Here is a 27,274-nt window from a genome sequence, read left to right on the forward strand (position 1 = left end):
AGTACATATTTTATTTTATTCGTTCCTGTGGGCCTAGCCAATGAGGTCGAGAGGGTGGTGCAGAGCTTAGGTAACTCTGCGTTTTCCTGAAGAGTATCCTAAGCGACACAGTGTCTGTCTGACACTGTCTAAATCGTCTACAATAGACGGACTAAGGCCAATGATGATTTTAATTAACTGCGTTATATAGGAGGCCTTTCGTTTCACACTTTATGTGCTTCTTTTTCAATATAGCCTTTGAGAAATTAATGAATAAACAAAGTTTTCTTTTGGAAAATGTTTTTTCCGTTTGGATCGAAGTTAATTAGCTTGACTTAATTTGCTTATTGAATTTCTCAGAAATATTTATTAATAGGACTTTTTGAATAGGTGTAACTTTACATTTAAGAAAATTCTAAAAATAACATGAATTATGTATTTCGAAGACTTAAAAATTGAAAATAGAAAAAAATATTAAAATTTATATTATTATTTTTATCGTTTTAAAAAGAACGTTGCTGCAGAATGATATTGACAAAATTTATAATAAGTACTTTAACTAAAAAAAATGGATATTTTTGAGATACTTATGATAGGAGAGCTTTATATAAAATTCCTTCGAATTACGATTGTTATATAATAAATAAACCTTAACATTTAATTAATACATAGCATCCTATATACATTAATTAATCAAAGTAACTAATTTTATTATAAATATGACTATCATTTCCTAAAACTTTCGTTCAAGAAACTCCATTATACCTTTATTGTTGATAAAAGACGGTCGAGTGCCTCCAGTCCCCTTCAGTGTGCACTGAACCTACAAGTTTTAAGATTTTCATCATTGAAAATACACGAAAACCCAACTTATACTTCAATTTTGATGATCCGGATCGAAGTAACCCCTAGAGCCGCTTAAGGGTATCGTTACACTTAAAGTTCAAAGCTACGCTGTGTTGCAGAGATATGAAAATATAATTGAAATTATAAGTTTGTATTTTTTTTATCGAAATGACATAAGATATGTACACCTTCTAAGATTTTTCTAGTCAATAAAGACTTTTTTTACTGTAATTTTGTTATTTTAGTATAATAATGTAGAGAATATATTTAAGAGATGTAATAATAACATTACTAATTGATATTTGTGAGTGTGATTCTTTGTTTTTGGGTCTTTATACATTTAACTAATTTTCTCTATCACTGGTAATATTTTCTGACTGTAATTTTGTTATTTTAGTACAGTAATTTAGAGAATATATTTAAGAGATGTAATAACAACATTACTAATTGATATTTGTGAGTGTGATTCTTTGTTTTTGATTTGATCATATACATTTAACTAATTTTCTCTATCACTGGTAATACATAAAAGATAAATAAAAAAAAACACCTTGAAGCCGCGACAATTTTGTTATGAAACAAGAGTCGTTTAAAACAAAAAACACAAAATATATAGCGCTTTACTTTCAACGGACGACTGGCCGAACAGTGTACGATTGTTCTCGTGTTTTACGATATATTGTTATGCTTATTTGAAGCCGGATCTGAGTGCATTTCGCTGTAACGTTAATAAACCGACCGCTTTTTGATGTTGTATAATTTTGCGATGTCAGGATGGAAGGGTAGGCGTTGGCTATTTTAAATTACTTTATTTTTTATTAATCTAACCCATTATTCTATCTATCTTTTGCAAATAAATAAAGTTTTAATAAACTAAGACACAGACATGGTAGATGATGTTTGTGGATGTGTAAAAGAGTAAAAAATCTACTTAAAAATAATAGTCAGTTGGAAATCCAGTAGTTTAGGTATTGGCTGTCTCGCTAATTTTTGACTCGTATACGAATGCGGCCACACAGTTTTACATGTAAATATTTTATTAATTCGTCTTGGATATATTTTTTGACTATCCACCAGCCCGCAGTGGAACGCGTGTTAGATTAAGCTTCGATCTTCATTTTTTTTTTGTCTCATATTTACGGATATATTATTGGATTATTTTCATAAAATAAAATAAAAATCCATTCGCCTACGATTGTAAGACATTATTTTTATGTCCTACGCTTGTAGTTTCTCTCCGTGATTTATCATTTACGGAAAACGAGAACACAAAGCGTAGCAGAATGTGGAATATTTTACACAAAAGACGTGTTGGCGCAATGGATATAGAAACTGACTATTGCGCTAGTGATATCAAGTTCGACTCCGATCATAATATAATATGCATAGGCTTGATATCTTTCGTGGTCTCGAGGTTTGTGTTGTTTTTTCTCTGTTTTCGCACGCCTACCCTACAACATTTACATACAAACATTTCGGTGTCTAGAAGTATAAAAAAATTTTAATTTGATAAAAATTAATTTTGTATTTATTGTCTATTTGACATCTAAAACTAAAGTTTAACAAAACGTATACGAATTTGTGAATTAAGATTCGAGAAATGTAACGATATATTATCTTGAACGAGTTGATAAATAAAGATACGGAAGATAGCAAAGATATACTTTAGCAATAGTGAAGTATAGATACACGTTTTTATGATTATCTTGACAAAGGTATCGTTTTGTTATGAAGTAATTGTAGCAGCTTGTAACTATCCATCCGTTCTTCACATAGAGGATACGTCAGGAGAAACATCAGAAACAAAAATCATCATTAGTCGCCATTGATTGAATTGCTTAACTCTAAACCAGCAAGGCAATTTCGCCCCATACACGTATTTATATAATATCATATATCGACATACACCTAGTTAGTATTGTAAGGCGTTATTTTACCTTCACGTATTATTTATTATATAAGTCAAATACTATAAAAATGAGTCGGTCGTCATTTTGTAAAACACTATACTTTATATTTATCAAATAAAAAAATAACACACACACACACACACACACACACACTTATTCAAACAGGCAACCACAGATACAGTTAAACTCTAGAAATGACAATCTTGCCCAGTGTTTGCACAGATTAGACACGTCAAAATACAATCCAAGTAGTTTTCACAGGCGTTAATAAAAATACGACGCAAGAACTCGAAGGCAATAAAGTTAAAAGTCTCAACGGGGCCATATCCACCTTGCTTCATCCTGCGGCAATTTAGTTAAGCGTTCGCAACACACGCGAATTTCCAACTTTAAGAGAGAATATTTGTGAAAGAGATTTTATATTTAATGTATTGATAATACATCAATATAATTTTTTTGAACTGACGACGTTGGCGCAACGGTCACAGCACTGGTTTGTGGCTGTTGTGCTGGCAGTTGCAGGTTCGATCCCCGCACATGGCAAACATTTCTATTGGCCATACAGTTTCTTGATCTGGGCGTTTGAGCTTATCTATTGTGTATGTTTCCAGACACAGCAGTTAATCCTAGTGTGTGTCGTTGAGTGTGAGTTATTATTTGTGTTATTGTGTGTGGCGTGTGGTTTATTATTTCTTTTTTTGATATAAATGAAAATGGATAACCGAAATGTATGTACGCGCATAACTTCCAAACAAAGTTTGTGTAAAGGAAAATTCTAAAAAAATCGATAAAAAAGGCGGTTCGAATATCGTCAGGGCAACTATTAAATAATATGTTTAAAATACGAATACTCACAAGTTAGTCTGTTCTTAAGGTATGCAACTACAAGCAAGGTAGTTTTAGGAAACTACCGATATATCTATATATATTTGGTCATACACTGTACGTTAAGCGTATTAATTTTATTCTGTAACAATCAAGGTAAAAAAATATTAAGGTAATTTGATTCAGAGTAGCTTGGACGGAGCACTACCGTTTTGTGCCTTGTGAGTGCGACACAACTTAAGACAAACTTTAATTTTTATGAATTGTATACTTTCGTAGTAAATCTAATATATAAAATTCTCGTGTCATAGTGTTAAACATTGAACTCCTCCGAAACGGCTCGACCGATTTTAATAAAATTTTGTGGGCATATCGGGTAGGTCTGAGAATCGGCCAACATCTATTTTTCATACCCCTAAGTTATAAGGGGGGGGGGGGGATTAAGCGGGTTAATAACATATATGGCAAAGAAACGTTTGCGGGGTCAGCTAGTATTCTTATATAAAATAATAATTAAATAAGGTTTTAGACCGTAATTCTCTAAATTTAATGCAGTAAAAGTAATTTGCTAGTAAAGGTCTTAACAAACGATATTCAGACTCGTCATATCATGGAATGTAATCGTGACAATCTAATGCCGCTCTAATGCATTCTCACACCGAAGGGATGTGCCGCTCAGGTCACTGACCGCATTTTCTATTCCTTTGTAATTAAAAAAAGTCCATTTGTAGTTGTTAGTTGAATAAAAAAAGTTGCCGGGTGAAAAATTGAATTTTATTGGAAAATTGAATTTATTATAAAATATTTAAATAAGACGAGAAAAAAGATTAGAATATAAATGAACTGTAAAAAATTTGAAAACCTAATTTTTATATCTTCGCTGTACGTACGGGTACGTACGTACGTATGGGTTTTAGTACGATTTACGAAAGTGGATATTTTTTTATTGTAACTTTTTTAAATTGTTTCACTGACAAGCCTGATAAATCGATCGGATGTTAATTTAAAACTGCCTACTTTAAAATTAGTTTAAAAATCAAGCAATAATTAGTTGATTAACAATATTAACAACATAATTATTGATACTTTTATATTGTGTATTATAACGTCAGAAAAAATGTATGTAAGTTTAAAACTAATGAAATAAATTCATAAATATATTTTCAAACAAACGACACATTATTTTCGCGCTAAAATAAAACATATTTTTTGCAAGAAGTTTTTACTCAAAAGTAGCTACGCGTCAAGCCAAGTGCTATAATCGCTGCATTCCCCGGCAGCGCTGTAATGGCCGTTCGAGACCGTGCCGGTGTGTCGAACGTGCCAACGCCCGCTGAACCACGTAAGTGCTCAGCAATTTAAGCGCTTAACGGTCTCTAGTTCGGTGTGACTACGTTACATACTTGATTTTTTGTTATCAAAACGTATTTCTTTAAGAGTTTCTTAAACGTCTAGTGTTTAAAACTGTACAAGTATAATTGTTTCGCGAATTACTGACCTATTTTTGCTTGAAATATTGTTAAATCGTGTTTTGTTTGAAGCTACTTGAAATAATTAAAATACTGAAGTTTTTTGTTTAAGATTGTTCAAACGTAACACAATACAGGCTCGGTATTACAAAGTTTTGTTTAAATAGTAATGTTTTATAAGTTTCAACTGAGGTAGGGCACAGCAGGGATTTCCTGCTCAAAATATGGAGCAGCCCGACTGGGGTAGTACCTCGACCTTACAGAAGATCACAGCAAAATAATACTGTTTTCAAGCAGTATTGTGTTGCTGTTGGTGAGTAAGGTGACCAGAGCTCCTGGGGAGATTGGGGATTGGGTCGGCAACGCGCTTGCGATGCTTCTGGTGTTGCAGGCGTCTATAAGCTACGGTAATCGCTTACCATCAGGTGAGCCGTACGCTTGTTTGCCGACCTAGTGACATAAAAAAAAAAAAAAAAAGTTACATAAAATAATTATTCTGGATTTTTACATTATCCAAAGCATATTAGTCTTACGACATCAGCGTGTGTTGGATTGTAGCGGATTATTTGTGGTTTTCGTGCATTATTTGAAAATAGAATATATTTAAATATGGCAAGGTCGTAAGAGGCGACTAAGGGATAACACAGTTCCTCTACCACCTTGGAACTTAAAAAGCTGACCGATAGCGGGATAACCATCCAACTGCTGGCTTTGAAATACACAGGCCGAAGACGGGCAGTAGCGTCTTTGGTGCGACAAAGCCAGCCCTGCGATCACCAACCCGCCTACCCAGCGTGGTGACTATGGGCAAAATATATAAGTTCGTGCAATTTTGGGCACGAACTTTGAGAGGTTTATGTCCAGTAGTAGACTGCGACAGGCTAAAGTTCGCTTCCTAACTATATATATATATTTCTTTTTTTTCTCACTACTACGTGAAATAATATTCATCTATTGTTAAAACATCTGGATTATTCTTAGTCATTTTTACGTATAGGTTTTAAATTTATAAAAAAACATCTTTATAGAAATTTAATTTTGCATTATTATTTACCCTAACCTCTTATATATTTAAACATTTCAAAGCTGACAAAGGGTTGTATCATGTGGGGACGGTTCAACGACCTCATAACAAGGTCACGAGTGCACTGGTTCCGTATATCGACTGCGCAGGCCGCAACTGCCGGTCTAGTGGTGTGACAATCCCTTACTAACTCTCTCTGATAGTACAAAATCGTTCTCAGGTTATTTGCTGTACCTGACATTTGATTGAAGTACCTGAGTTCCATTCAAATGTTTCGATGGGATTGATTATAATAATAAGTATTAGTTTGTTTGTGTTGATACACGAAGTTTTAAGTAAGGCAGAAATTATTTTGTTTTGTAAAATGACGATTCTAGAGTGCTTTTGAAGCCTATTTGAATAAAGTAATTTTTGAGTAAATGTGGTTTCATTTGGTTCTTTACGCCTCTATCGACTCTGTATCATTTCGAATCTAAGAGTTTTAAGCACATCATTTTTTTAAATCCAATGACAGTAAAACCCTACGTTATTTTTAGCTATTGTAGTAAATTTTCTCGAGGATAACTTTTAGAGTTGGTTCAGTTTGATTATTAATTAGAAAAAATACTCGCGGCGCTGAGGACTGACGAGAGGTTGGGTCTATCGACTGGAGAGCCCTTCAATACGCTTCCCTAGATCACCGTAGTATTCGACTGAGGATAGCGGTTATATTTTTGTATTTCGACCCTTAACCCAAATATCATAGGGTTCTGTTTACCGTAAATCAGAACATGGTAATATTTTAACGATGATAAGTACGAAACTCATCGCTAGTTTTATTACACATTTTACGGATTTTAATTTCAGGTTTTTGATGAAAAACGTGAATTTTATTTTCCGAATACAATATTCTAGTTTGAAAAGAAAGTTTTATAAATTTTGCTATCCGAAATGTACGTAATTTGCCAGTACTTTTGAAATGCTATTTTTATCTTTTTTTTCTACGTTTATTTAGTCATTTTATCATCAGATTGAAATTTACCATAACATTCTTCATATTATTTTTTTAAATTGCCACAAAGCCCTCATTTAAAAAAAGATAAATACTTCTAAACACATATTAAATTTTTCAAATTAAAACACATAATTAACTCAGACGCTGACTTTGTGACATTAAATTGATTTCTTAGAAGCGTTTACGAGATTCAACTAAATTACATAATGGGCGATGTTCAAAGGGTTTCCTTCTGACGAGCTGAGAGGCTGTGGATAGGCAGCGTAACGGGATGAGGGCTCTCAACTTCTTATTGGCCGCATTCTGGATTGCGTCACATAAACTATTTGCGGAGGAATTGCAAATCAATAGAGGTCCGAAACAATGTAACAGACGAGATTTTATTGTTTTTGTTTGTGGACAAATACATTTTGGTACCATTTCGGCAGCCATTTTAATCGTATATTGTTTATTGCACCATTTTTTTGGACATACTTCCTTAATTGTACTATTTAAGTTGGTCTCGTAGATAAAGCTATTCGTATCAAGCCAGCCTTTTCTCTAAAGTAATTGTATAATTGTAATAAAGAAGAAAATGGATTGCAATATGAAGTTTTTGAGATGGTAACTATTATAATATTTTGAATAAAACACAAACTTGTTTATAAATTCATAACTTTCTCGTTTGACAAAGTGAAACATCTGCTATTTGTAAATCCACAATGTAACAGCGTGGCGAAAGATTTATTTTCCTATTAACTGAAACACAAAATTCTCAACTTTGACACATTTACACGCGCTTAAAATTTAAATTTCCTTAACGTTTAGTTGACTCATGACGGTAATGTTGAAAAACAGAACAAATCAGGATGTAATTTACAAAAGTGGCCAGAGATTAGTCGTCAGAGATGATAATCTTCAAATTAATTTTTTTTTAAACAAAGTTACTAGATCTCTACTGAGGATTGTAAACAATGTAATTCTATCTAAACGGAGTCTAATAGAAAGTAAATTATTAAAAACATTAAAGTAATAAATATAAACAATAACAAAATATTTTATTACAAACGAGTTTACTTTCAAATTAAAAAAAAAAACAGTTGTTTAATAGTGGAAAACTTGATCTGAAACTTGAAAATCACCTCCTGAAACATCTTTTAATTGTTGCATTGCCAATTATGATTAGGGTATAATGGGACTGACATTTTCAGCTTTGCTGTAAAAAGTCACAAAATCAAAATAAACAAATAAAATTTCTTTTAAGATTCAGTCACGTCACTTTAGCTTACAAGATGCGTATCAATCTGATCTGCTTTTGGTGACTCCTTAAATACCGTTTAAGAATTCATTTCACGATTAGCGGTGAAGGTAACGCCAAGGAATGCGCATATCGCGTAAGAAGTAATAAAACACTTATATAGGCCTAATACTTTCCAATAAGAGAATTAAAAAAAAAATTAAAAGTTTCCGATATTTCTTCCCTAATGCTAGCGAGGTAGTGACGGGTTCACTGATCAATGCCACCAAAACCAACCAAAACCAATAAACCAATTGTGTATTTTTAAAGTTTTAATTTACTCCATACCACTACTGTCCAGTTGGAATATTCAGAAAAGGGTAGGATATAAATTGATAAATTCAGAACAGGTCTCGTTCCAAAATATATATGAAATAGTTTTGCTTACGAACCGTTTTTTCGTAAGTAAAACTAACCGTTTCCTGTATATAGGCTGGCTTAAGTCAAATAAAAAAACAATGACATAAATGTACATAAAACACAATACAGAACTATAATGAACCAGTAATTGCAACTAGAACTCCAAGCATCTCGCAAGATGGGACCAAGTCTGAAAAACTTTTTATGTATGACGTCAAGGCGTCATTTCTGTCGGACGTTGCGCAATTTCAACTGCAGCTGTTACATAAAAGCGTTACCAGGCGGCCATGATGGGAGAGGAAATTGTAAAGATCACTTTTATTTAGTCGGTTTATGTATTATATAAGACTGTATGCGGACCGTGAATGATAGATGGTGCTTGACCTCTTATCCGATCGGGTAATATTTGTTTAATGAATTCTATTATATGAAATATTATTATTATATATTATATATTTACTTTGAGATTTTCCAGACTTATTTTAATATTTGTTTAATGAATTCTATTATATGAAATATTATTATTATATATTATATATTTACTTCGAGATTTTCCAGACTTATTTTAATGACATTTTCTTCTTTATTGGCAAAAGTTTTAGCTTTCTTAAAATCTATTCGTTTAGGTTACGTAAATATGTCTAAACTTAGATTAATTTGAATCTATTTACTACAAATTTATTACAAATAAACGTTATAAACATGTAATAAATTACGTCACATCATTTTCACGATTTTTTAACCTCTCCCCCGTCCTTGTCACAGTTAGTAACAATTATAAGACCCTACCTAGTGAGACGACATCACATATTTTGCAATTTTACACCCAAGAATTATTGAATTAAAACATCAGCTTCGGCCCTAAAAATTTGATTTATTTTGAAATGTGACGACACAAAATTATAGAATTCTCCCCACCCGTTGTCACACTACGTCACACTTCGTCGACTTCCTAAACGTGACTTCCCTTTAACGTGAGACGTTATTTATGGATGGCCTGTTACATACAAATCGTTTTTATTTCTATTTATAAAATTAAAAATCATCGCTTTATTTTCGCTTCATTTTTAATACATGTTTCATCGACTTTTTTTTAAATACATGTTTTATCGAAGTAAATTAAAATAATCTTGTGAAACTATTTAAAAAGCCTTAAAATAACGATTTAACGATCAAAATTATTCAAAGAAAACAGAAGATAAAAAGGTAATCCGCAATCTCTCCTTTGATTTTATAATCTATTTTAACGAAATTCTTTTGTCTATATACCAGTCTATCCCTTTTGGATATGGTTTCTACGCATTAATATGTTTGTACTAATTAAATTCGATAAAATAAGTAAAACTATCATCATAATCATAAAACTATAAAAACAAGACAAAAAATACAAATAGTTTCAGTTATATAGTCGTCAGTTTAAAATCAAAACTTAAAACTTTCCTTTATTCAAGTAGACTTCAAAAGCACTAGAATTGTCACTTAAATAAATAAAGTAAAATAAAAAAGCCTTTTATTTCTTCCAGAAAACGCTTGTTTACAAGTTAATTACTTTTTGTAGAAATAATCGTCACTTAACAAATTATAATTCAATGTCGGAAAAGATAATTGTTTATCTTTTTTAACATTGAAGCCGAAACAACATTGAGGCCGAAGATATAAAATCATCAGGCAAAACACAAATTCATTCCACATTCATACAATATTAAACGGCAGAAACGCCATTACAGTTTTTAGTATTTCGTCTCTTATCGAAAACTTTAAGATTAAATCCATTCATTGTACAGCCTCGAGAGAAACTTAAACTGTAAAGTTCACGTTTGAAAGGGCAGATGGGCAATGAAGACGCTTGCGATGTTAAAGAAAGGAATGTACCGTAAAATGCAGAACATTCATCATTGTAGTCGAGATTGTAAGCAGTGACGTGTCACAAGGCTGTAGTTTACTGGAGTTTTACGAATGTTAGCTACGGTTTAATGCGAAGCGGACATTCTGTTTTTGAAATCGTTTCACGTTGCAAAAAAAAAAAGTAAAAAAAAAGTTAAAATTTCTGCTATAATTCACTATAATTCAAGAAAATCTTGCATGGTACAAAAAAGTTAAATTACTCTCCTAGTTTATTACAATTTTCGGGATATTTCTGAATGACTGAGTTGCTTGTTATTATAGCGTTTTCATATTTAATGACTGAAATTATTAGTTACTATATTTATATACTCTTTATTGTATGCAACAACAATAAAAACAAAAACATATTAAAAAATAAGGAATAGTGTACAAAGGCGGTCTTATCGCTTCCATTAACACACTAAAGAATTGGCCACCATGACTCTTATTTTATTTGAAATGTAGAATTTTTTTGTGACGTTAGTTAAGTGTCTGATCACCTTATAGCGAAATAAATATTGTCATTACATGGTCGCTGAAATATCGAGAATTAAGATGAGATCGTGACCGTAAAAATTTCAAAATTTCTCAGTATTCCCTTCGTATATTTAAATGGTAAATACAATAAAACATTACCGCATACAGAAAACGAGAAACATTCTGAATGGAGGCTACCATTTGTGAATAACAAGCTCCTTGTAGATAGAGAAGGAACTTTCGACAGCGCGACGAAGATTCTGGAGATAGGCCTCACATCTTGGCCTAGTTACACCACCCAATGATATGGAATTATTCATGTGCCGGTAAAACTAACTTTTTACTTCAAGAGAAAAAGGCAATTGTTTTATATTTATGTACATACAACTTAATAATATATTTATTTAATAACTTGGGGAGGCCTATATCCAGCAGTGGACTGCAATAGGCTGAACTGACTGACATAAATATTTATTTTTCCTCTTATGTGACTTCAAATATTAAAAATTGACTGAATACATAAAAAAAAACCTTTGGAAAAAAAATATAGCATTAACAGAGGTTTTTTTTCATCTAATTTTTTCTAATAACTCGTTTCGAATAAATTCCACTATGAAAAAATAAAATACGAAAAAGTTGTAGTTAAGATATATTTTCTTAAGTCTTCGTTTATTTCATAAAAATATATAAATCCTGGAAGCGAACGGAGAAATAAAATTCTCATTATATTTATGAGTTTCCTTCGAGCTCCCTATAGTGTGAGTAATATCCATCTCGTCGTAAATATAATATAAACTGGTGTCACTAAAAGATAAAACTTGAAAGGAAAGTATTGTCGACACACGGACCGTTTTAATCAGTTGCTGATAAAACTATCCGACACATAACAATATATTTATAATATATGCTGCATTTTTTTTTCAACATTAACCACTTTACCTGTTCGATAGTTATTGTAACCTTGTTGCTGGTTTAGCAATAAAGTTCTCTTGTAAATTTTTATTCTGTATCTGTCCAAAGTAATGTACACATTACCATGGACTTGTAAGGCTTTTTAATGTGCAATAAGGATTAATTTAAGTGTATTTTATGTTGCGTAAATGTAACTACTTTTATGTGCTAGAAAAAACTTTAGTGTCATTATTTCATCAAATGTGTTTTGTAAATATTTCAAAAAATATATAATAACGTATATATACATTAAACAAAATAATGAAATTGAAATCATAATATGATAATGAACATTGTGACTAAGTCTATTTTATAATAACTACGGCAACAAATTAAGAATGATTCATATTTTTTTATTCCATCGAAAAAAACAAGGCCTTAGACAACAATGATACTGTTGCAACAAAAAACCTTTGCATTTCGTTACAAACGTTTTCGACATTTGTACTATTATGACTCAGAACAACGTTATTTATAAAAAAAATCTTTACATATAAATTTCTTCTGTGCGTGTGTGTTGTCACTGAAGAGTCGTGACTCCTGCTAATCGACTGGATCGATTTGGTTAAAATTTGTTGGTTTGAAAACACACCTGGACCCGGTAGGTGGCGCTGCTATCGGTATGACATACCGATCAAATTTGGTTTACATTTACGTGTTGCAGACCGCACTGTTGACAAACATTTGTATTGGCCATACAGGTATTTCTCGTGGTCTGGGTGTTTGTGCAATCCTTGTGGGTCTCCCCACCGTGCGTCGTAGAGCACGTTAAGCCGTCGGTCCCGGTTGCTATCATTTGCACTTGATAGCGATCGTTACTCATAGTAAGGAATATATCCGCCTACCCATATGGGAGCAGCGTGGTGGATTAAGCTCTGATCATTTTCCTACATGGGGAAAGAGGCCTATGCCCAGCAATGGGATATTACAGGCTGAAGCGTGAGACCGCACTGTTAGAATTTTTTTAAATTAAATATAAGTAACATTAAACTATAATTAAATTCATATTATATTAGACAAGCCGTGCCCAGCGATGTTAACCGCTAGAAAAATATTACGTAGCCTATACTATAGCCTTTCTCGATAAATGGACTATACAACACAAAAAAGAAATCAATTTGAACTAATACTTTCTGAGATGTAACGCGTTTAAACAAACAAACTTTACTTTTATATTATTAGTATAGATTTCATTGAGTTTGTGTCCCCGAGGAAAACAACTCTACACAGTTAATTTATATATTAATCCATATTTTAAATAAAAGGAAAAAATTTAAGGACATTATTACAAGAATATTACAGAAGACTTTTAAAACGGCGAATACTTCTGAACGAGCACAAAAAAATATCAAGTGTAAGAGTTCGTTACAGCCCGCCCCAGTTACTTAAAATATTGTATATATTGTGTTTTTAGATTAACACAGCGAAACCTCTTTTGTCTTCAGGTCATTGTTATTGGTATGCCATTAATGACTTCGGTTTTTTTTGTATGTTTGTATAATAATTCTAGACTATATATAACATTACGTCTGTAGTAATATAGTCAACGACCTTGTATAGTGGTCAGTTTGATGCACCAGCGGTCACTAGTTTGATACCCGCACATGACAATTTTTGTGTATGTGATGATACGTTTTTCGGATTCGAAACAGAGCATCCCCATCCTAAAGTGTGCCGTTGAGTGTAAGGCAGATACTTATTTATTTAATTTTAGTGAAAATAAAGAACACGTTTCATGATTAAGCTCTGATCCTCCTACATGGGGAAAAAAGGTCTATGCCCAGCTGTGGGATATTACAGACTGAAACGTAAAGAACATCTTTCAAGAATTTTAAAAAAGTAATATAAATAAATAAATAAAGAAAATTTTTGAATATCATATCAAGAAATGACCGCTGCAGCGGGGATCGAACCCGCGTTACCGATTGACCGTGTCGGCGCTCTAGCCAAATAAGCTATGAAACGATGTACCCGCTAGATCGAAATTTTTGATATGATGATTTTTATATTCGGTTTAAGCAAACCGTGGCGCCGTCTATAGTGAGTTCTTTACAGAAACCCATAACTATTGAAAGTTTCATATTACAATGAAAATCTTTGACAGGCGACGAAAATTTTTGATATGATGATTTTTATATCCAGTTGAAGCGAACCGGTTAAAACAAATATAAAATCGTACAAATAAAGAACATTTTTTCATGGAATTATACTATAATCACCTAATACCAAAACAAGTAACACCGCGTGACTTCTGTGGTTCAAATAAACGTTCTCTTTCTTTACACAATTATTTTTTATTCATGAATTCAGACAAAAGCTCCACATTAAAGTGACTCGAAACTTTCACACGATAACGTAGCTTCCAAAAAATAAAACTGATGAAATATGTATTTATATATTATGTACGGGACTCAAGTCGGTGAAAGTTAGAAACAATACTTCGTTAAGAAAGAGCGCCGCGGATTGAAGAACCAAACTAGCGCGGAGCTGGCGCCTTTTATTCATGACGATTAAGCTGGCCAGCGGACCCTTGCCTCAACCGCGATAACTTTATTTAATAAATATTTTTCATTTACAAATGTTATCGAGCTCATATCTATTTCCTATTTTATCACTATTTACTATTACATAATAAAAATTGTGTTTGCTCGCAAACGAAAAAAAAACAGACTGCGATTACATGGACGAGTAATACAACGTGGATCGACGAAAAAATAGTCAAGTAACTACGCGTTATCAAAGATTACTCAAAAAGTAGTTATCAGATCTCGATCGATATAATTTATATGTGACCACATGATAAACATCAGCTTTCGATTAAATCAAAAATTATCAAAATCGGTATACCCATTAAAAAGTTATTGCGGATTTTCGAGAGTTTCCCTCGATTTCTCTGGGATCCCATTATTAGATCCTGGTTTCCTTATCATGATACCAAACTATGGATTTTCTCTTTCCAACAAAAAAAGAATTATCAAAATCGGTACATCTAGTAGAAAGTTATGCGGTATAATACAACGTAGGTCGACGAAAAAAGCGTAAAGTAAAAACGCATTATTAGATATAACTCGAAAAGTAGTTGTTAGATCTCAAATAAATTTAAATGGGACCAATTGACACACACCACCTTTCGGTTAAAACAAAATTTGTCGAAATCGGTCCACCCGGTCAAAAGTTCTGATGTAACATACATTAAAAAAAAAAATACAGTCGAATTGAGAACCTCCTCCTTTTCGTCGAAGTCGGTTAAAAATGACGAGGCAAAATTCCCGAAATTACTATTGATTCTACTTCATCCCCCACCCTCACAACTCACAATATAGATACACATCCGCATCCTGGAAACGTGGCTTAGTCAAAATTTCGTTCGTGCAGCGATATCATCAATTATTGTTATACTTATTATTTTTATGCAAAAAGATGAAGACACTTAATTTTCCATAAATATTTATAAACGTGAATTATTTCTCAATTAGTACGATAATAAATTTATTTTTCGAGACAGCGATTATGTTGTTACTATTTCTATTACATGTAAACATTAAACATCAAAACGAAAAACAAATCACTAAAATATAAAAAAACTATCAAAGAATTACAAAATATAATTAAACTATCAGTCTTAAATGAAATTTTTCTAAAAGAAAACCTATAAACTATGAAATCTATTTTTAGCCTATTCTTACAATCAGCTGTTTTACGGTCGCCGTTGGTCATTCATTCCGGTTGTCTCGTACATATTGTATATTTTATGAGAAATAAAGTCACCGCAGCGAGCACTTTCCTAACTAATGTCGACGGATACACTGGAGGTATACAGAAACTTTTTATAGAACAGATACAGCAAATTGCCCGAGGGAGTACCGAGACGGTATGAATATTCTGAAGTAACTTTTTTTTAAAGTTAAAGTTCTGAAAATGGATAAAAATTTCCATAACTTAGGTTAATTAAACTAACCATAATGCTAAGTAGGTACGCATATAAATATTTACGACAGTAAGTAAATTAAAATAATTTAATACGAGGGCGGGATGACAAGTAACTAGCTACTGCTATTTAAAAAGTTAAAATTAAAAAATATATATGTCATTTTTAAATTCGTATCTCTGGCCACCTGTGTTCTAAATTTGAATTTGGTGTCGTGAAAATTTTATTGATTTTTTGTCATTTGAAAATATATTTCGTCAACTGCTTTCAAAATGGATAAAACTGAACAAAGAGCGGTGACAAAGTTTTTTCATATGAAGGGCATGAAGATATCTATGACGAGTTAAAGAACGTTTTGGGTGAATGTGCTCCTTTTTATGCCACAGTAAAAAGCTGGGTGGCTGAGTTTAAACGCAGTCGTACATGTGTCCAAGATGAAGCCCGCCCCGGACGTCTAAAAAGCGTCACGACTCCGAAAATCGTCGTGAAAGTACATGATATGGTTTTAGAAGATCGACGATTAAAGTTATCTGTAATAGCTGGCACTACAGGTATCTCAAAAGAACGGGTACATTATATCCTAAGTGAGGAATTAAAATATGAAAAAGTTATCGGCCCGTTGGGAGGCCGCGATTGCTTACGCACAATCAAAAAAGATTTGGGTGCAAAACTCAACAGAATGTCTGGACCGTTTTCAGATTAATAAGGCCGATTTTTACGTCGATTTGTAACAACAGATGAAACATGGGTTCATCATTACACGCCAGAATCAAAAATTCAATCAAAACAGTGGAAAAGGGATGCCCGGCTCCAAAAAAGGCATGACTGTAAAGTCGGTTGGAAAAGTGATGGCTTCCGTCTTTTGGGATGCAGATGGGATCTTGATGATAAATTACCTTCCTAAAGGTCAAACAATTAATAGAGAATACTACGCCAACTTTCTAGAAAAGCTTCATCAATGTATTCAGCAAAAACGACCAGATTTGGCGGAAAAAAATTCATCTTCCACCAAGACAACGCTAGTGCTATGCTAAAGCAACGTAGCAACACATGTGTTAAAGCTATGGCAAAAATCAACGAATTTAAGTATGATTTGCTACCCCGCCAACCTTATTCGCCTGATCTAGCGCCATCAGATTTCCACTTATTCCCTAAGCTCAAAACTTTTTTGGGCGGACAGAAATTTGCCACAAATGATGAAGTCATAGCCGCTGTAAAGAAGTATTTGGCAAAATGACCGAATACATAGACAGAATTGGAATCGGCTTCGCAAATCTTTCACTATAGACGTAGACGTAATTACATATTCTGAAAACTATCCAAAAACTAATATGACAAAAGTTGGAGACAAAACATTTGAAACTAAAATACCAAACGTACATCAATATGTAAATGTACGTTTGGTATTTTAGTTTCAAATGTTTATCTTCAACTTTAGTCATATTAGATATGTAGACAAAGCCTAGTATTACAAGATAATCCCTTGCTATAACAGTTTGTGAAATAATGAAAAAACTATACAATATAATATCACCAGTCGGACCACATTTCCAACACCTCTCAGACAAACTTTATTAAAACAGAGAATGCGCGAAAAATACTTCAAAAAACTAGGATAACGACTGCAGAATGTCTACGCTTACGCCGAGGCAGCCCGCCCTACTTCGATATTGCGTCAATAGACATTTGTTACGGGTCTCTAGCTCTAGGTACCCATCCTAGTTTGAACTCCATCTTTATCAATAATGCCGGAAAGTTTCCGAAGCGAATACTTAAGTTTGATGACTTTTTCAAACTGATAAGTACCGTCGTTCGTATTTTTAAATATTATTTACTAGCTGACTCGGCAAACGTTGTCTTGCCGCTAAACGCTTTTTAAAAATAAAGGTTGGTGGTAGAAGGGTGAAAATTTAAAGTTGTATGTATTTTTCAACGCCAAATCATAATAAATTAAAAAATAAATAATTTATCTAAAAATTAAAAACAAAAAATTTTGGGGTGGACATTAATCTTAACATTTAGGGGGATGAAAAATAGATGTTGTTCGATTCTCAGACCTAACAAATATGCACACAAAATTTCATGAAAATCGGTCAAGCCGTTTCGGAGGAGTTTAACTACAAACACCACGACATGAGAATTTTGACAAAAATTTTTACTGTAACGCTGCTATAATTGACAAGTTGACACGAGTGATTTTGTTACGCTTAAGTAAATCAGGTCAAAAGACACTGATAATTAAGTTTTCTATTTTCATATTTTTTACTAATAAATATAATTGTGTTTGCAGGCAAACGAAGAAAAAGCGACTTCAATTATATCGTCAAGTAAATACGCATGATCAAAAATTACTCCAAAAGTTGTAATCAGATCTCGATGAAATTTAAATGAGACCACATGATAAACATTGGCTTTCGAATAAATTAAAAATCATCGTAATCGGTTCACCCAGTAAAAAGTTGTTCGGATTTTTTCTGGAATCCCATCATCAGATCCTGGTTTCCTTATCATGGTACCAAACTAGGGATATCTCCTTTCCAACAAAAAAAGAATTATCAAAATCAGTTCACAACACACAGATGTTGAAAAAAAACATAATATATAAATACAAATACAAAATCCATTTGAAAATGGAAAGGAGAAAGCAAACAAGACACCTTATTCGGAAAATATTATCGCTGGCATTTGAAGAATACTTTAGTGGTAGCCTTTACAGTGCTATCCGGAAGTCTATTTTACAATCTGCAAATTCGAACAGAGGATATGAGAGAAAATGATACCGATGTTGTAAGAAAATGAAACAAAATGTTATAAATATCAAATAGTTTTGTTCTATTCACAATTAAAGATGTGTGAACATACAAATAAAATGTAAATACCTCTTTGTCATTTTCTGTTATTCAAACTATGACGACTGGTAAAATAATGACCGTAAACTAAAGAATGGCAATAGAAGTGGCAATTTTTCAATGTTTGTGTATTCGTCTGTAATCATTGCCACATATTATACCAGAACTGTGGAATGATTTTAACGAAAATTGGCAAGATTTAAATCTATACTGTGGTAAGACAATGGATTCTTTTATTCTGAAATTCAATACCCTTCACTTAGAAAAGAGGATGACATACCAAAGGATTTTCCAATAGTCGCGAATGACGTTGCGGGTTCAGATTGTACAGTACAATTACTAGCTTATCTCACGTGGACTACACGATAGCTATTCTGTTTTATCCGATAAGTTATATAGTAACTTTTCTTTCGCGGCTTCGCTCACGAGGATTGTACGATTTTTATGCTTTCGTTTTCTTCTCGTCTCAAAATATAGCCTACGCCACTCAGTGATAATACAGGCATTCCATGGTAAACGAATTGCTTACATCGGTCTAAGAAATTTTAAAGTAAAAACAAATAATTTGTAACTTAGTTGTTGTATTTATTCATTACAAACAAACAACCTTTTCCACTTTATAATGTTAGCATAAAAGTACAAGTTCGTATTTTGTTTTAGTAAGTTTAACTTTCTTAACTTCTAAGTCTTAATTTTGTTGAACAAATCATCTGGGGAAAAGAATTAATAATAATTGGATATTTTGTTAAATCTTAGTATTACGAGAATAAAAAACCGTTACACAATAACGAGTGCTCGTCATCGTGTACCAATTAGTAATAATGATCTCGTTCGCTGAAAATATATTATTTTACATTGCTTTACGAAATAAGTCGGTATATTTTCAACTGTTTTTTTAAGTACGTATGCCTAGTGAGTACTATTACAAATAATAAAACCTTAATTACGTTTTTGGACGTCTTTTCTTTAATTATAAATAATAAATATATAAACATCTACACAATACACACATGGTCGTCTGTTCCTAAAGTAAGCAAATGCTTGTGTTATAGGTGACAGCCAACTGGTATAGAAATTCCTTCTAGAGATATAAATACACCGAGATCAAACATAGTTTGTACAATGTAAAGAACGGTGAAGATATCTTTGCCACGAACAGTTTTACGTTACGTCGGTGGGTAGGTATATCGGCTAAGATTGCCTTGACGCATTCTGCATTTGACAGACACATCTTTTCCAAATAATATTCAAGTCGTTTTCATTCATAAACGTGTTTTCAAGAATAGAACGAACTGGTTATTCTTTGGCAAGCACACTCCACTCTGTTATTTTCTATACAGTAAGGTTTCACTTTTTCATGTTTCTAGCCCATTTTCTCCCAGCCAATTTGTAAATGTTATCTCGAATTTAGGCCATATGCAATTAAATTTGTATTAAACAAACGACACATATAACATTACATTACACGAAATTGGCAACATGGCAGAATCCATTCGAAAAATAATTCGATCGTCAGGTGCAAATTGACGGCACCACGTGACCTCGGAGCTTTCAACCACCGGGACCGAGGCCGAGTTATTTCTAAAAGGTTTCTCATTAACCGTCTGAGAGAATATATTATTTTAGAATTTTCGAGAAAACGCTTACGTGCCGTGTGCGGTGTTGTGTTGTTTTTGTTAAGGTAAGGGTTTCTTTGATAAGACTCGAGTCTTTGTCGGTCAGAGGAAATAAACGGAAAGCCATTTTAAAGTAAAGTCAAAAGACAAGACGGTCTCGATTTCAAAGAAGGTAATTTAAGCTGACACTATACACGTGTGTGGCAAGTGTTTTTCTATTTACCTTTATTGAGACACGGTACTAAATAAATAACTAATTAGTGTTGGAACAGTGTATTTTCCGGTTGACGAGTTCTCAATTTTATCTGCGAAATAATGGAACATTTGAAAGCATATATTTGAAACCACATAGAGTACATGTTCCTAACAAATAAGGAATCAAGATATCCTGACATAGCTGTGCCAACTGAGGTAGGACACAGCTAAAAATATCTATCAAATATACATCTGGATATCTTCCAGATTTGTCCTTTAAGTAGGATAGGAGGTAAACAAGCGCACAGCTCACCAGAAGGTAAGCGGTTACCGTAGCTTATAGACGCCAACAACACCAAAACCATCGCAAGCGCGTTGCCGACCCTACTCCCGACCCTTCCCAGTAGCTCTGTTTACTCACCACAGGAATACAACACTGCGTGAAAGCAGTTTTGTTTAGCTGTAATCTTCTGTAAAGTCGAGGTATTTCCCCAGTCCGGCCGTTCCAGATTTTGAGCAGGATATTTCCTGCTGTGGCCTACTTATCAAAACTATAATTTTAAGGTTAATGATAAGAAAGCGTAGGTCAGTTTTAAATCTGGTATATTGACCATTTCAAGAAATCCTAGCGGTTCATTTATTTCTGGAACCGCAAGCAAACAATGTCAAATGGTTGGTAAAGGAACAATCATAGAATATAATAGACTAGCTGTGCCCCGCAGTTTTACCAGCTTTAACTTGAGGGGAAAATGTACTAAAATATTATATAGCTAATAGGTTATAGCCTTTCGCGGTAAATAGACTTGAAAAAAATTTGGAATGCCCTTCCGGCTTCCGTTTTTCCAACGAACTATAATTTGGGTATCTTTAAATCAAGAGTGAATAGGCATCTTCTAGGCAAGCGCGCACCACCTTAGGCTGCATATTCACTTGCCATCAGGTGAGATCGCAGTCAAGCGCTAGTCTATATATTTAAAAAAAAAAAAAAATCGAAAAAAAAAATTTTTTTTCAATTAGAAAGATTAGTTCTTGAGATTAGAAGTAGTTCCTGACATTAGCGCGTTTAAAGAAACAAACAAACAAACTCTTCAGTTTGATAGTATTAGTATAGATAGAATTACTCAATGGGTTTTGGATAGAAAGGAAAAGTTGCAGGCTACAACAGGAGCAGGGATAACCATTCAACTGCTGGCTTTGAAATACACAGGCCGAAGACGGGCAGCAGCGTCTTCGGTGCGACAAAGCCTGCCCTGCGGTCACCAACTCGCCAGTCCAGCGTGGTGACTATGGGCAAAACACATGAGTTCACGCCATTTTTGGCGTGAACTTTTGGAGGCCTAAGTCCAGTAGTGGACTGCGAAAGGCTGATGAGATGATGTGAACAGGAGCAGGTACTTCAAGGTTATAAAGCTTTATTTTATATAGAGTATTATAAAAAAAAGATACATGAACATAAATTTTCAACGGATGGGCGAGTGCGGCGTGCAAAATAAAGCAAAGTCATATTTAATCTAATATACGACGGAGACCGCCTCGTTGACCGAAACGTACGGATGCAGTACCAGCGGTTTACTATATTAGATTTTATTAAACTTTTTTTTTTTAACTGAAACAAAATATACATTTCGAAAATTTCATTTCAAGAATTACATACAGTATTAAAAATACAACGATATGAATAGTCGTCATCATCATGCATGTCTTTTATCAAGCAATTTTGCGATCGAATTCTTAAAGTTTTAATTATTTATTAATCGTGGTTATATTTTAAATATCATTGAAGAAAGAAGTTATAAGAGTCTCTTCCGACAAAAGATAAAAGACACGGGAGAAAGCTAATTATTGGTAATTGTGTTTTCTTGCAAATAAAAAAAAACTGACTTTAATTACATCGATAAGTAATACAACGTAGGTAGACGAAAAAAATAGTCAAGTAAATACGCGTTATCAAAGACAAAAAAACAACAACACATTCGATTCAAACAAGAATCGTCAAAATCGGTACAACCAGTAAAAAGCTCCGAGGTAACATACATAAAAAATACAGTCGAATTGAGAACCCTCTTCTTTTTTGAAGTCGGTTAAAAAGAGCTTTTGGCTGACATTCGGCTGTCTTACCGACTAGATTTTTTCCGAGACTAATTCACTAGGCACTATGACCTAGCCTGAAGTAATCTAGACGTCATGTCTACTGGTAGACTAGACGGTGCTACAAAAACATTTAATAGCTGTTAACAAACTGTATCAAAAAATATTATTCAATTATTTAATAATTGTTTATAGTACAATAACTATTTTTACCCGCTACCAGTCACAGCAAACCTTTTCTCGTCGACCAGCTAATTTCGCCAACGCTGTTTATATAAAATTCATACAAAAATGGCTGTGGCGCATTGTTCTTTTAACATTCCAATTTATAATAAAGGTTACTCAGTATTAGTTTTTTCATTAAATACGGTAAAAGTCATGTTATATGGGATTACGATATACGATATACGTTATTATAACGTAATATCGTCTCTAATATTACAACACCGCGGACATACATTAATACAATTTTATAAAATACGACCCGCCCCGGCTTCGCACGGGTTAATGCTGATACTAAATATACTACAGAATGTTTTTTTTTTATAGCGTGAAGCTAGCTTATAGCATGGTTATTAACATAATAACAACATTCAAATATGCGTCGTTAGATTACATGTTGTTACAGAATGCGTTGAAGAAATAAAGGTTCACTGCTCGTTCCCCGTAGGTGATAGCGTGATAATTTGTAGCCTATATGTTGATCCGACTTCTTAATAATATACGAGCCAAATTTGAAGTAAATCTATGCAGTACTTTTTGAGTTATCCCGGACATACATACAGACAAAAATTCTAAAAACTATATTTTTGTCTTCGGTATCGATTGCAGATAACACCCCAAGTATTCTTTAAAAAAAATCTTCAATGTACAGTTTTGACTTTCCTACCATTTTATTATATGTATAGACAATATTCTAACCAATATTTCAAAAAAGTATGTTTAAAATATACATTTCTATTTTTGACTGACATAAAAGTCTAATCTTGATAATATATAAATTATCTATTCCATAAGTTTTAAACAGAAACAGCATTAAAATTGCATATTCACAGTGCTACGTGTAGACGCAGTGGTAACAGCACATCCTGTTGCATTAGTGATACAAATACAATTATACTTTATTAAATGTAAGAAAAACAAAAAAAAATGTACAATAGACGGTTTTACCGCTAAAGATTGCTCTCTTGCAGACGACCTTAAGAAAAAGGACAAGGATATGTTCAGTTCTATCTACGCTCACGACAATACATCGTCATAACTTCCATCTTGTCTTTAATCAAGCTAACATCTAACTTAAATCAACTTAGTATTGTATATCTCATACCATATTGTAACATCACCTCTTAATGAAAACCACGTTCAATACATGAAAAGGGAGCAAAGGTGAAACAGTATCCATTACCAAAGTCAACCAATAAATAGAAAACTTACACTACCACCGCCGAAACCGTACCAACGATACTAACTAAAACAACAATAATAATTAACCTAACGACAATATCGGTATTCTCATACAACAATGAAGTTATAACATATTCACCGCACACACATAGTCACGCACTACTCAATAAAGCAACAATAAGAACAGAAACAACAATAATTCTAATCTTAACGGCAATATCCAACCTGCCACACACCAGTCAACTAAACAGATTCACTACACACGCACGCGTACACACACATGCAGACACATACTTCGCGTTAGCGCTAATAACAAAATTGAAATCGAGATAACTTTAACGAACATTTCTCAGGAAATAACGTTAAGGCTCTACTCAGTCACGCGTTAAACTCGCAATCATGCCAATGATAAACGAAACACGAACAAGCTTAAATATACCTTCCCACTTTGTAATAAGGTCGTTTTAATAAAAAGCGGTATTATTTATTAATATTGCGCTTTCCGTTTGGACTGTTGGGATCGGGTTGTTGACCTTTGTTCAGTAGAATAGAATTCTGCTAGATTGAATTGCGGGAAAACAGTTTGTTTAAAGTTAACAACAACATTTACTAACAAAATAAAAGAGAAATTTAATTTGTCTTATTTTATCAAGTTCTTTCTTAGTTTAGAACAAGAAACAATCTATACTAATATTATAAAGAGGTAAAGTTTCTAACTTTGTTTGTAGGGAATAATCTTCGCATATACTGATCCGATCACGAAAATTCTTTCACTGACAGAAAGCTACACTATTCAGGAGTGACAAAAGCTATATTTTATTGGGATTGAACAAAAAAATCAGTGAAATGCTGGACTGTTTTTTATGAAATTTTGGGCGCATGTCGGGTAGGTCTGATAATCGGCCAATATCTATTCATAAAGCTAAGTTACATGGGGGGATTAAAGGGGGTTATATGGCAAAACAACGTTTGCGGGGTCAGCTAGTTATTGATAAGGATTTTTATTTACAGAGACAGTTTTAAGCATTGAATGCTTACGTTAACCGGAGCCTATTATTTTATGCTCGTTTAAATTTCTTCGTTGATGTTTTTTTACAAGAAAATCGTCTGATCAGATAAAAACTTTGCAATTATAAAAATATTAATCTCATAAAAAAATGTAAATAACTAATTTCCATTTTTACACGTTTGTACTTGTGCCTCAATTACATCAGTATTTAAAAAAAATGCTTACTTTTAAAAAAAGAATAGAATAAAGAAATACCACTGTATTTCTTTAAATTCTATGTTATCTATGCCCTTAAGTTTTTAAAATAGAAATGCAAATTTTGCAAGTTTACGTAAATTATAATTTAATCATTTCAAAATAAAAAGTAAAATAGTTTAGAAAATAAAGAATAATATACTAATAAATGTGAAGGAAGAATAGTAAACTTTTATTGTCGTTTCTTTATCTTCAGGTTTGTTTTAGGGTAATGTTTATTGTTAATCGCGTGATTAAGTAATGTAATTTTAACAATAAAAAACTTTATTTTCAGAGCAATACAACATAGTTTTATTTGCTAACCATCATAGTCCATGATATAACCTTTAGAAAATAAAGAATAATATAATAATAACTGTGAAGGAGGAACAGTAAACTTTTATTGTCGTTTCTTTATTTTCAGGTTTGTTTTGAGGTAGTTTTTGTTGTTAATCGCGTGATTTAGTAATGTATTTTTATCAATAAAAAAAAACTTTATTTTCAGAGCAACACAACATAGTTTTATTTGCTAACCATCATAGTCCATGATATAACCTTTAGAAAATAAAGAATAATATAATAATAACTGTGAAGGAGGAACAGTAAACTTTTATTGTCGTTTCTTTATTTTCAGGTTTGTTTTGAGGTAGTTTTTGTTGTTAATCGCGTGATTTAATATTGTATTTTTAACAATAAAAAACTTTATTTACAGAGCAATACAACATAGTTTTATTTGCTAACCTTCATAGTCCATGATATAACTTTTAAAAAATAAAGAATAGTCTAATAATAACTGTGAAGGAGGGAATAAACTTTTATTGTCGTTTATTTATTTTTAAATATGTTTTAAGGTAATTTTTGTTGTTAATCGCGCGATTAAGTAATGTAATTTTAACAATAAAAATTTATATTTTCAGAGCAACACAACATAGTTTTATTTGCTAACCTTCATAGTCCATGATATAACCTTATATATATACACTCATTTCAGATTATATACTCATTTCAGACGTTTTCACGAGACTTGCAATTTTTCGTTACGAAATACAACATAGATATACTTTTACCGCTGAACTCGAAATATATTTTTAAATAAACTAAGATGGACTATCCATTTCAGACCATCGATTGACGTTTTCTGTAAACAACTCAGTCTTAGCTCGGTGTCTAGATAATCAGTTTATTATTACTGGACAGTGGCTGCGTTACATACAGAATACACGCCACATTTTTTCTTAAATATAATACAGATTATTTGAAATAAAAAAATAGGTTAAATTGTCACCGTACTCACCAGTCACTGGTTTACGTTCAGCAATTAAATCTGTAAGAAAACATAACATTTTTAATGAATTGTTTGCATTTTTATTAAAAAATGTCAAATACATGCAATTTAACTATCGTTACGTTTTCTGAAATATCCCGATTTTTTTTCGGACAATTTTTTCAACTCTCAAACTCACCCACAATACATTTATTTAATCTAATTGCTAAGTGGGATGCAAAAGCGTATACAATTGTACCGAAAATTTTTAGAGAGATACCTATTAAACGCAACACCGGCTGAGATCAACACGAAAGTAAATACTTAACTCGCTAAACGTTACTTTAAACTTTTCGAAACTAGCTTTTAAGACAGCTGGAAAACTTTTCAAGATATTTCATAGTTCATAGTTGAGAAAATTATTCAAAAGTTTGTAGTGTAATAAGTAAGGCAATGTTCAAACTATAAGAGTGACAAGTTTTATTACTGTTCTCCAACTGTTCTAAATTGGTAAACATAGTGATTGGTCTATTTTAACGAAAGATCCTGTTATCTCTTATCTACATAAATATTTTCCGTCTATTAAGGACTTTAGTCCGTACCTATACGTACCGTACGGTATTTAAGTATAATTAAAGAGAGAAGACGTACTGTGTGGCTACGGTACTAAAGAATATAGCCACCCCCTCTCT

This window comes from Melitaea cinxia, chromosome 15, assembly GCF_905220565.1.
Source record: "Melitaea cinxia chromosome 15, ilMelCinx1.1, whole genome shotgun sequence".
Classification (NCBI taxonomy): Eukaryota; Metazoa; Arthropoda; class Insecta; order Lepidoptera; family Nymphalidae; genus Melitaea; species Melitaea cinxia.